Below are 13585 nucleotides of genomic sequence, written 5' to 3'. Positions count from 1 at the left end.
TTCATTTGTTGATTCTTCTTAACACCTTTATGAGGAGGAACTATCATTACGCCCATTTTACAGAAGAGAAAATTAAGACTAACGGGTTAACACCCAAATAATTCCCAAAGAATCACGGCTAGAAGAAAGGAAACTGGAGTCATATTCTCAAGTCTTGTTCTTAACTTCTGACTTAGAATACAAGGGTGAGCAGCACAGGTTCTTAATTAAGCCATTAGTAAATCTATTTGAGTTTCATGCTAACTCTGGAAGTATACTGTGAAAGACAGAAAAGCACATGAGAACAATAAAGAAAGGAAAGCCAAAGAAGTTTCTGTTGCAATAGCTCAGTAAGGGACGAAGAGGTCTTGAATTAGGGCAGCAGAAACAGAGAAAGACCTTCTTGAGAGACATTCCACAAGTAAAACATGGCCTAGGCTTCCAGGGTGGTTCAGATGGTAAAGAATCTCTCTACAATGCAGGAGACCCATGTTTGATCCCTAAGTTGGGAAGATCTCCTAGAGAAGGGAATGGCTACCCATTCCAGTATTCTTACCTGGAGAATTCCATGGACAGAGGAGCCTGGCAGGCTACAGTCCTGAGGTCACCAAGAGTCAGATACAACTGAGTGACTAACACACATACAACAAAAACAGGAAGTTGTTACATGAAAGAGACAGAGAAGGAAGGATTTAAAGATGATCCCTAAATTTTTCACCATCTTTTAGAAAAAGAGATATCCCATTAACTAAGGTATGTATCACAGAAAGAACAGGTAGGTATTACATTCAGTTTGAGACTTATAGGTCTAAGGTAGTGATAAGATATTCACAGGAATGTAAACTTGGCAGGTGGAGGTACTACCTGGAGTTAAGGATATATATCTGTATCTACAGCTATAGCTATAGAGAGTTTGTAGTTCATTCACATAATGATGACATGTATAAAGCTTTGGTGAAAAAAGAAAAAATACAATATCACTGCTCAGTTGGGATGGGTGGGACACCTGCCCAGTTTCCTGAAGCAGCACTTTTTATTTGGCTAATTATGCCTGGTTCAAACTCTAGATCCACCAACTAGCTATCTGACCTTGGGTCACTTCATTTTTCTGTACTTCAATTTCCAACTTTGTAAAATAGAGATAATAAGAGCAAAGTGCGGTTGTTGGGAGTTTTAAATTATATATGTAATTATACACACACACACACACATATATATATAATATATCCTGTATGTAATGCTGTATGTTTACTGTTTTTGTTACTGTTGTTGTTTTACTATGCTAACCCTGACTTGATTTTTTTCTCCTTATCATACCAAGGGTTTTGTATTGACTATATATTAAGGGCCACAAACTGTCAGAACTAACCGTCATGTATTTCAGTGGTAAAAGTCATTTTTCTAATGAGACCTGCTTCTGTTCGTGACACAGCAGTTGGGACCGGGCGTACTCTCCTAGCATAACCAGAAGCTGGATAAAATACAGGAAAAACACTGCTTTTGTACTATTTCAGACAACAATATGCACATAGTCCATAAACCTTGAGAGAAGCAAAACAAATGAGGTAACCCCTGTGATCACCCTGGATTTCTGCCTGGAGGCACTTTCCAGACCACAGAGGAAGAAAGGCATCCCAAGCATAGCACAATGGTCTTGAGGAGTCAGAGTCTGAGGATGCCAAGGAAGCTGGAACATTCAGGGCAGAGACATGAAGAAGATGAACTCTAAGTGGGTAAGGTGGACATGGTTCTCTAGAAATCAGCAGAGGCCTTCTTGAGTTTTGGATGAATACAAAGTTGCCCAAAATAGGGTAAAACTCTGTGAGGCTAAGTGAAGGAAAGCTGTAAGATGAACAACTGTCAGAACTCTCTAGGGCTGTAAGTCTTTTAAGTTCCAATAGCTAGAGTAGACGGAATACCTGGAGAATTCAGTAGAGACCTCAAAAGAGTCATTTCTCAATAGAAGAAACTAACTACACTAAAGAATATTATAAACTTACCCTGACAAAGTTTAAAAACAAGTCTTGAAAAAAGCACATTTAATGTACAAGTAACTTAACTATTTGGCAGAATGAAATTCAATACTCTTTGAAGGAAGACAACAAAATCTACCACTCAATGAAAAAGTCCAGCATTCAATTAAAGGACATGGGTACTAGCCTGGAAATACTTTATCTCTTTGGTAAATAATGAATCTTCTGTCTTAAGAATACCATGACTCTGTGACTGTGTTACAATTTTCTCATATAGGTCAGATCAATGGACTATAATATTCTGGGCTACAATTTTGTTACTTCTCTCTACCAGGTAGCCATAGTATTAGAGCATGCATAATTGGTGCTATATAATTTATCAATCTGGGAAAAATTTCAGCATATGTTATCTTTACTTAGAATTTATAGGATTTATCTGGAGTCAGTTCAGTGGTCAGATACTTGGGGCAGAACATACAGCTTTGGGTTTATTAACCTTCTTAAAGGAAACCTGAATGTGCAGGGGCAGTGTTTTATTATGTTAAATTTAACATAATAAAGAAGCTTGAACAGGGGGCTTATTTACTTGTGTGTTTTTAACTAAAAGAGGCTATAATTTCTCTGGTTATGGTTATAAGGAACACAGGGAAAGTAAATCTCGTTTCAATTCTATGGCAGGATAAAGGCTATGAGAGAAGAAAGTCAATAGAAGAAAATATTACTCTTGAAGTCCATTTGAAAGCACTGACTTGTTGCAGGCTCTGTAATTAAGAAGCAACCAAATAGATCACACTCACAAAATGGACACCTGTGTGTTGGTAGTTGTTGAACTCCCTGGTATCTGAACTTAGCCTCTGTTTGAGGAATTCCCCATTATCTGAGTCTTGGTGGAATGTAGGAAGTATCTCTCATGGCAGTAACAAAAGGTCAGATAATTACTTGATATCTATCACCTGATAATTGGGATGAAAACATAGTATCTCTGGCAAAGCTCTTTGCCAAAAGTCTGAATGTGAAGCAAGTGACTCAAAGAACAGTAAGAGAGAGAACTTACTCTGGCAGGACCCACAGCAGCATCTAGCTACTGTGGGCACTGGTGCCAGGGAGCGCATCATGACCTACAACATCCAGCTCCAGGATGTAGCAGTTGCTGCGCACCCATTATGGCTGAAGTCCATGTACCTTTGAATTAAAACAGTCACAACTGTTTTCCGTTAAACTTGCAACCAAGGGCTTCCCTGGTAGCTCAGCTGGTAAAGAATCACCTGCAATGCAGGAGACCCCAGTTAGATTCCTGGGTCAGGAAAATCTGCTGGAGAAGGCATAGGCTACCCCCTCCAGTATTCTTGGGCTTCCCTGGTGGCTCAACTGGCAAAGAATCTGCCTGCAATGCTCGAGACCTGGGTTTGGGAAGATCCCCGGGAGAAAGGAACAGCTACCCACTCCAGTATTCTGGCTTGGAGAATTCCATGGACTGTATAGTCCATGGGGTTGCAAAGAGTCAGACACAACTGAACGACTTTAACTTGTAACCAAGAACTGTGGTTGACTCATATAGACAGGTTTGACTTTGTATGGGCACACAAGCTTTTCTTGCACGAACATATAGGAATGAAGAGATATGCATGTATGCTAGAGAGCTCCAAGGCAGAGTCTTCTGCCTATAAGTACACCCTCAGATCTCAGATAGCCCCAAGTCTCTAAATATCACCTCTTAATTGATGACATCCATATTTATACACCAAATTCCTACCTCTCTGAGCTCCAGACTTATATGAATAGCTGCCCACTCAACATCTTCACTAAGACATCTAACAGAACATCTCAGACATCTCAACAAAACTCTTGATTTCCCCCCAGTAATCTGGTCATTCTTCATTCTTTATTTTATCTCAGTTAATGGCATCTCTATTCCTCTAGCAGCTCAGGCCAAAAAATTAAAACAATTACTTTGGATTTGGCTCCTTTGCTTGCCCTCAACATCTAACCCATTAACAAGTCCTCAACTTTCTACCTACAAATTCTAACTCATATCCTGCCACTTCGCAGCACCTCTACCCCTTCTTCTTTAGCCACAGTAGTCATGGATACCAACTGGACGACTACAAGAGCTTTACTTTGCCTCCTGTGATCCAGTCTCTCTGTGAAAGTGAATGTCACTCAGTCATGTCTGACTCTCTGTGACTTCATGGACTATATACAGTCCATGGAATTCTCCATGGTCAGAATACTGGAGTGGGTAGCCGTTCCCTTCTCCAGGGGATCTTCCTGACCCAGGAATCAAACCAGGGTCTCCTGCACTGCAGGCGGTTTCTTTACCAGCTGAGCTACCAGGGAAGCCAAAGTGATTTTTCAATAATATAAATTAGATCATACAGTTCCCCATTTGAAAACAGCTTAAGGCTTCCCTTTGCACAAAGTGTAAAAATACAAAGCCTCTACCATGTCCTGCAAGGTCCTACATTATCTAGCCTCTACTTTTCACCCTCATCTCTTACCATACTTTTCTTTAACTGTGGCCAGACCTGCCTTCTTATGCTTCCTTCATGACCTCAGTGGTTACAGTTATGTCTGCCTGGAAATCTCTTCCTCCAGAGTAGGTATTCTTTCTCAATATTTTGAGTCTCTTTTCAAATATAAATAGCAAGTCCTCAGGGAGTTCTCCTGAACAAAATCAACTCCCCATCCCAAATTCACTATATAGTCTCTTACTTTGTTTTCTTCAAGCCACATCCACATATTACAGTTTGAAAATGCATTATTTACTCATTTGACCACTATGTCACCCAACAGATTCTAAGGTCTAGAGAGTAGTATCTGTATTGCTCACCACTCTAAGTCCAGTACTTCAAACAGATATTAAGTACTGATATTAAGTACCAACACATATTAAGTACTCATTAAATATTCATTCAATGAATCAGTGAATTTAACTTTCTATCTTCATTTATATTAAAGAGAATCTTATGTTACCTAAAAATGGGTGGATAAAATGATCTTTAGATAGTTTAATAAATAAATTAAAAACACTTAGAAAACCTTAGATGAAGTACAAATCACTTGTCAAAAGTACCATCTTATTTGTCAAAACATGAAAATGAGAAAAGAGAAGACACAGAAATAACAGGCTCAGAGCTGCCAAACTGACAGGCTGTCTTAAGTGAGATAGTCAAAACATCCATATGCTAATTTTTTAAAGTGCTGTCTCTCTGGCCATTGATATAAAAACAAGACAGGGCTTTTTCTTCCTACTTCAAGAGTACGTGAATGGGCCACTATGGTGGCCACTGATTACCAAATCAAGGAACAGCAGTTAAGATCATAAAGAATTTTCTGTTTATTCTGAACGCATATATAAGACAAAAACTAACTTGCATGAAAGGTATTTCAGAAAATCCACCTCCCACAGAAACACTCTTATCATCTAACACAATTACTGGTAAGTGTTCTGCATATAGGACACAGTGCAAAAGATGACTGTCCACGTTAGTAGCTGGGATTAGCTATACATTGTAAATGGCAAAGGTTGAATAGCAAATAACTACCAAAGCAGGTTTAAAGATTAAACCAAAATGTACAAACAATATTTCAAATTATTTTCCTTTTTCATTTAGTATCTTAAAGTGTTTTCATGTTCACATTTCTACTAGGTAGTCCTCCCTCTTACAACACTAATAATTCTAAACAAAAGAGCACCTCCTTGAAATGCTCCATTCATTGGGCTGATGAATCTATCATCCTCAAATCTATTATCAAATCAAATCAAATCTATCATCAAATCAAAATCCACTTCCTGGGATGCTACACAAATCCAGTCTAGAAACATTATTGAAGTTTTGTTCAAATTTGCTTTGGTCAGAATACTGTTTCCAGACTTAGATTCAGATGTTCTGCTGCTAAAAAAGAAAGTGACACATACTGTACGGTTCCATTTATGCAAAATGTCCAGAACAGGCAAATTTGTAGAGACTGAAAGTCAACTGGTGAATGGTTGCCAGGGTCAGGCGGGGGAGGGGGGGGTGGATAGGGGAGGGGGAGTTGGGGAGTGGTTAGGAGACAGGAAGAATGGCTGCTAATGGGTACAGGATTTCTTTGGAGAGAGATGAAAATGATTTAGAATTGGATAATGGTTGCACAACTTAGTGAGTAAAAGAAAAACCACTAAATTCTACACTCTTAAAAGGGTAAACTTTATGGTATGTAAAAAGTATCACAATAAAGCTTATTTTTTAAAACAAGTGATCAGCTTTCCCCAATTCACAGAAAATTTAAGTTAATATATAATTCTCTTTATTTAAAACTCTTCCTCTCATAAATTTTTAACTCTTTGGCATAAGCTATCATATTCCTTCCAGCACCAGACAACAAAAATAAAAAATCAGCAGACTGATGTCAGCATGGAAAGTTGACAGAACAGATCAACAACATTCTTGGTTGAATGAGTTATTTTATTCATGGACATGTGCTGATGTATTAATTTATTGTAACCATTTTCTATAATTATCATCTATAGAGCATCTGAAAGATAAAATGTGTCAATATTTCACATTATTCTACTAAGAACACCATGGCTCTATATGGTGTCTTGTTTAGACACATTAGAGCCAATGAAACAGAACAAAGCTAAAAAGGCCAAATAAAGATGAAACTAACCTTTATAACAACATATGCTAGCCTAATACAGTTCATCTATGACTATAAACTATTAAAAAAAAAAAAAAACCTGTACCCAAACTTTTCTGACTGCCTCCAAAAAGCAGGTGGAAAGGTTGTTTCCTATAATTCTCACCAACTTTAGCATCACCAACTCAAAGATAAGATTTTTAAATTCCAATCCTAAAATGCAGTGACTATTCTGTGTCAGAATCAGTTCCAATTGAAGAAAAAGAAATCTTAAAAAAAAACTCTGCTTCCTGAAGTAGTCAGTTCTTAATGACAAGTAACAGTCACAATTTTCATACCTGCCAAGTGTAATGCTACTTATTTTATTGTATTCTCACTTATTCTATATCTTAGTCAACTTACTTAGACTTTCTACATATAAAATGTTTCTACATATATAACATATAATATGTTATTAGTTCAGTTCAAGTCAGTTGCTCAGTCATGTCCGACTCTTTGCAACCCCATGAACCACAGCACGCCAGGCCTCCCTATCCATCACCAACTTCCAGAGTCCACCCAAACCCATGTCCATTGTGTCGCTGATGCCACTGCCATCCAGCCATCTCATCCCCTGTCGTCCCCTTCTCCTCCTGCCCTCAATCTTTCCCAGCATCAGGGTCTTTTCAAAGGAGTCAACTCTCCGCATCAGGTGGCCAAAGTATGTTATATTTATATATAAATTTATATATAAATGTTTCTACATATAAAATATTTTTGCCTTAATTTTATATAAAACCCTGTTTAAAGTTTTACCTCAAAAAGCTTAGAGTAAAATTCAAAGTAATAATAAAAATGCATTTAAATGGATAAGGGACCTGGGTCTGAGGACTGAGACAAAGGAAGGATGAAAGGGAAGGAGGAAGGGAAGAAAGATAACGAATTCATCCAAAAAGCAAAACCCAGGAGATTTTAGCTTGAAGATAGTATGGACTTCATTTAAACTTTTATCTAAACACTACTGAAATGGGTGAGACAATTTGAAAAATTCCAGATGTATCTAAACCTATTTTTCAATAACTTTCTCAATAATCTCCCCAGAAATAGAAGTTCTAATACAAACCAGGATTTGGTAAAGACAGAAACATCAAAAGATATGTTACTAAATAAGAGGCTTTAATCTTTTTTAAAAGTCAGTTTCTAAAAGGTAATACTGAAATATTTACCTTATTAATAAAAGTGTAGTCTTATTTCATCAGGTCATTAATGCATCATGTATCCCAGTAAAAGATTATTGAACACAACCACCAAAGACACAAAGATCTCCTACCTGTAGATGTGTGTGTGTGTGTGTGTTTTGACAGAGGGAGGTGGAAGTGGTAAGTGGTTTAGCTTGGGAGTTTTTATGTTCCTACTCCAAAGATCTTACTCTTTTTTTCTAATACAAAGTCTAAAGAAAGTAAGTGGAACCTGACACAAACTGCCTTGCCCTCCAACCTTTCTCTCAAAGTGCCACCTACTTACCTCTCCCAGGTCAGGTCAAGTCCACTCATACTCCAAGATCAGCTTCTGCTTTTTGCAGAAAATATAGATTAGCAAGCTCTTTTCTTGTTATTGCTGTTGTTCCATATTAGCAATGCAATCAATTATCTTATGCTTAATCCTCAATCTCCTAAACTGAGTCCTAATCACTTGGCACCTACTCCTTATCCAAATTTTTTCTTCCCTGTCTCTGAATACTCAGAAATCTCACCCAAAGCCTGGCTCTCGCCCTCATGAACAACTTGATACCTGACCTATATATTATCTGATTCTGATCTTCTGTGTGTATCTTCTGTTCTGGATTGTCCTCTGCTCTCAAACAGCCCAGACTTGGTTGTAGCTATAAATTTCAAGGCTATCCTTTCAGGAAATGTTGCTTGTTCTGTGGAGGAGGAACAGGGAGGTGGAGGAATATGTTCATTGAAAAAAAGGATTAAATACCAACAAATTTTCTGTTACTATGTTTTACCACAATAAAAAAAAATTGAAAATAAAACAAAACAAATACAGAAGTGAACCTCAGACTATATGGGAAAATAATAGCTCTCTGATGAGACCCTAAAAGGAAATACAGCTAAGATTATCAGGGTAAAAGCTGAATAAATGAAGAAGCCAGGTCAGAGTTGAAATATATTAACATGAAGGTTTTAAAATTAGGATGTTTAAGTCCAGAGATAAGGTCACAGGTAAAGGGTGATTATGGTGAGATACTTTTTTGTTAAACTAGTTGTAACTATAAAGTTAAAATATATTATGGTAAAATCTGAACAGATAGAAGACTACAAAATAAAGAAGACTACAAGATAAAAAATTTAACTCCTCCTGCCCATTACTGCCTGAACTCATCCATGCATATTCAAACATTTTTTTCAACTCACATGAGATAACACTTTACATATGGACCTGTAACTTGTTTCTCCAACCCAAAGAACATCTATGACATGGCATGCGCTACCTCCACTAACTTATAATGGCTATATTACTTTCAAAATACAATAATAATCATTGAGAATATCTGTAGTAAGAGAAACTCATTCACCATTTGGATATCCCACCAACTGTTGAAGCACATTAGAATACAGATAAACGGGCCCCATCAGGCTGAAGAATTTACATCTCTCACAAATTTCCAGGTGACACTGCTGCTGCTGTAAAGACTACACTTTAAGAACTACTAGGCAACATAGATTGGAGGAGGCAACAGCAACCCACTCCAGTACTCTTGCCTGGAAAATCCCATGAATGGAGGAGCCTGGTAGGCTGCAGTCCATGGGGTCGCGAAGAGTCGGACACGACTGAGCGACTTCACGTTCACTTTTCAATTTCATGCATTGGATAAGGAAATGGCAACCCACTCCAGTGTTCCTGCCTGGAGAATCCCAGGACTGGGGATCCCGGTGGGCTGCTGTCTGTGGGGTCGCACAGAGTAGGACACGACTGAAGCGACTTAGCAGCAGCAGCAGGCAATATAGATGCAAAAATCCTTAACAAAATTCCAGCAAACAGAATCCAACAACATATTAAAAAGATCATACATCATGACCAAGTGGGCTTTATCCCAGGAATGCAAGGATTCTTTAATATCTGCAAATCAATCAATGTAATACACCACATTAACAAATTGAGAGATAAAAACCATATGATTATCTCAATAGATGCAGAAAAAGCCTTTGACAAAATTCAACATCCATTTATGATAAAAACTCTCCAGAAAGCAGGAATAGAAGGAATATACCTCAACATAATAAAAGCTATATATGACAAACCCACAGCAAACATTATCTTCAATGGTGAAAAATTGAAAGCATTTCCCTTAAAGTCAGGAACAAGACAAGGGTGCCCACTCTCACCACTACTATTCAACATAGTGTTGGAAGTTCTGTCCACAGCAATCAGAGCAGAAAAAGAAATAAAAGGAATCCAGATAGGAAAAGAAGAAGTAAAACTCTCACTGTTTGCAGATGACATGATCCTCTACATAGAAAACCCTAAAGACTCTACCAGAAAATTACTAGAACTAATCAATGAATACAGTAATGTTGCAGGATATAAAATTAACACACAGAAATCCCTTGCATTCCTATACACTAACAATTGGAAAACAGAAAGAAAAATTAAGGAAACAATACCATTCACCATTGCAACAAAAAGAATAAAATACTTAGGAGTATATCTACCTAAAGAAATGAAAGACCTATATATAGAAAACTATAAAACACTGATGAAAGAAATCAAAAAGGACACAAATAGATGGAGAAATGTACCATGTTCATGGATTGGAAGAATCAATATTGTGAAAATGATTATACTAACCAAAGTAATCTATAGATTCAATGCAATCCCCGTCAAGCTACCAATGGTATTTTTCACAGAACTAGAACAAATAATTTCACAATGTGTATGGAAATAAAAAAAACTCGAATAGCCAAAGCAATCTTGAGAAAGAAGAAGGGAACTGGATGAATCAACCTGCCTGACTTCAGGCTCTACTACAAAGCCACAGTCATCAAGACAGTATGGTACTGGCACAAAGACAGAAATATAGATCAATGGAACAAAATAGAAAGCCTAGAGATAAATCCATGTACCTATGGACACCTTATCTTCAACAAAGGAGGCAAGGATATACAATGGAAAAAAGACAACCTCTTTAACAAGTGGTGCTGGGAAAACTGGTCAACCACTTGTAAAAGAATGAAACTAGAACACTTTCTAACACCATACACAAAAATAAACTCAAAATGGATTAAAGATCTAAATATAAGACCAGAAACTATAAAACTCCTAGAGGAGAACATAGGCAAAACACTATCTGACATAAATCACAGCAGGATCCTCTACAATCCACCTCCCAGAATATTGGAAATAAAAGCAAAAATAAACAAATGGGACCTAATGAAACTTAAAAGCTTTTGCACAACAAAGGAAACTATACGCAAGGTGAAAAGACAACCTTCAGAATGGGAGAAAATAATAGCAAATGAAGCAACAGATAAAGGATTAATCTCAAAAATATACAAGCAACTCCTGCAGCTCAATTCCAGAAAAATAAATGACCCAATCAAAAAATGGGCCAAAGAACTAAACAGACATTTCTCCAAAGAAGACATACAGATGGCTAACAAACACATGAAAAGATGCTCAACATCACTCATTATCACAGAAATGCAAATCAAAACCACCATGAGGTACCATTACACGCCAGTCAGAATGGCTGCTATCCAAAAGTCTACAAGCAATAAATGCTGGAGAGGGTGTGGAGAAAAGGGAACCCTCTTACACTGTTGGTGGGAATGCAAACTAGTACAGCCACTATGGAGAACAGTGTGGAGATTCCTTAAACTGGAAATAGAACTGCCATATGACCCAGCAATCCCACTCCTGGGCATACACACCAAGGAAACCAGACCTGAAAGAGACACGTGTACCCCAATGTTCATCGCAGCACTGTTTATAATTGCCAGGACATGGAAGCAACCTAGATGCCCATCAGCAGACGAATGGATAAGGAAGCTATGGTACATATACACAATGGAATATTACTCAGCCATTAAAAAGAATCCATTTGAATCAGTTCTAATGAGATGGATGAAACTGGAGCCCATTACACACAGTGAAGTAACCCAGAAAGATAAAGACCAATACAGTATAATAATGCATATATATGGAATTTAAAAAGATGGTAATGATAACCCTATATGCAAAACAGAAAAAGAGACACAGGTGTACAGAACAGACTTTTGGACTCTGGCCAGGGTGGAATGTTCTGAGAGAATAGCATTGAAACAAGTATACTATCAAGGGTGAAACAGATCACCAGCCCAGGTTGGATGCATTAGACAAGTGCTCAGGGCTGGTGCACTGGGAAGACCCAGAGGGATGGGGTGGAGAGGGAGGCGGGAGGGGGGATCAGGATGGGGAACACATGTAAATCCATGGCTGATTCAAGTCAATGTATGGCAAAAACCACTACAATATTGCAAAGTAATTAGCCTCCAACTAATACAAATAAATGAAAAAAAAAAAAAAAAAAAAGAACTACTAGGCAATGAATAGTTGATCTGCTCTGATAATTTGAGAAAACAAGCAGAAAGAGGCAACAGTGGAATAGGTTAAACTCCCATCAACTGGCATGGCAAAGAAAGATATAAGAATTTTCAAATTCAGTTATCATAGAAGGTGACGGGATATCTTGCTGGTACCTTACCCAGGAAGACTGCCTGGAGGCAAGGGGATTCCAGTAGCAGGAGGCTTTAGATTGTATCACTAGAGGTGGAACCTCAGAGAGGCTGGAAGTGACAGAACTGGAACTTAGTCTCTCATATTAAGAAACTGCAATGGAGACGTTCCTAAAGGGCCCTTCAAAATATTCATACGTGTGCCTCCAGAAGAGAACTAGTATTTGAACAGCTGCCAGTGGAGACCAGAGAAACTGCAACAATCAATGCTGAGTGAGCTACAGATGGACCGGGGGAAGTGAGACATTCAACTCTTTCCACTTCCTTCCCTCTAACTCACTAGAAGAGCTAGAGACCCAGAAGACACAGGGAAAATTTTTTTCATGATGAAGCCTGAGCCACTGGCTTTGGACAAAGGGGAAGGGAAGAACTTTAAACTGGATATACTATTGGAGCTTTAAACAGGAATTTTTTACATATTCTGAAGTATACACAAAGTTATGGAACTAAAAATCTGCTCAAAAAGAGGGATTTCACAGAACATGGTTGAAGGAAGTGATTACAGAAAAACAAAGCCATGTCATGTTTGTAGCTCCATAAGATGGTTAAGGGAGCCAGATGCTAATTTATCATATCAGCACCTTCATTTTCCTGATTATGTGTCTATCTTTTACAGTCTCTTGATGATGCTTACTTTTCAATTTTATTTAGGAAAGATTTTCCCTATCTATGAAAAAGACTAAATTAGTATATGGTAAGATTTTGTTGGCCTTCATTTGCTCACTTCAAAAGAGAAAAAAAAATCCTCACACTTTTATCTTTCTTAGAACAGAATTTAAAATGAAATACTCTCCTTCTCTCTCAGTATCAGAACTTGCATTTCATCTCTACTTTTTCTGTTACTATCTCTAAGTTACCCTATTACCATTTCATTTTCAGCACTGGAAGAGACGATATTTCACCCGATGTTGATCCTCCCAGGATTCTTACATCTACCTAACTAAACTACAGCACTCTTCACTGCTTTAAAATCCTCTTTGAGAACAGAAGGAAACAAAACCACTTGGAAGCCATTTATATTAAGCCAAATTTCAACTCACAAAAGAATCTGAAATGACTTGATATTGTGGTCTTTTATAGACTTCACACCAGATGCTTTCCATTTTATAGACTCCCCCAAATTTCTTACTGCTATTGTGTGCCTCTGTGTCCAATGATCATATATAATCAGCAGAACCATAAAACATCATAGATTTACATTTCTGGTTACTGACTTAGGTTTACAAACTTTGGTTTCTCTCATTCGGGAGA

At 37.7% G+C, this 13585-nt stretch overlaps 1 protein-coding gene across 2 annotated transcripts in view; it reads right to left on the bottom strand.

The window, feature by feature from the left end:
• The window catches only part of TTC28 (tetratricopeptide repeat domain 28), a 575569-nt gene that overhangs the window by 414435 nt on the left and 147549 nt on the right, over positions 1-13585 (bottom strand). The window lies entirely within an intron of this gene.

Source organism: Dama dama, chromosome 5 (assembly GCF_033118175.1).
Source record: "Dama dama isolate Ldn47 chromosome 5, ASM3311817v1, whole genome shotgun sequence".
Classification (NCBI taxonomy): domain Eukaryota; kingdom Metazoa; phylum Chordata; class Mammalia; order Artiodactyla; family Cervidae; genus Dama; species Dama dama.
This window is presented reverse-complemented; position numbering and strand designations above follow the sequence as displayed.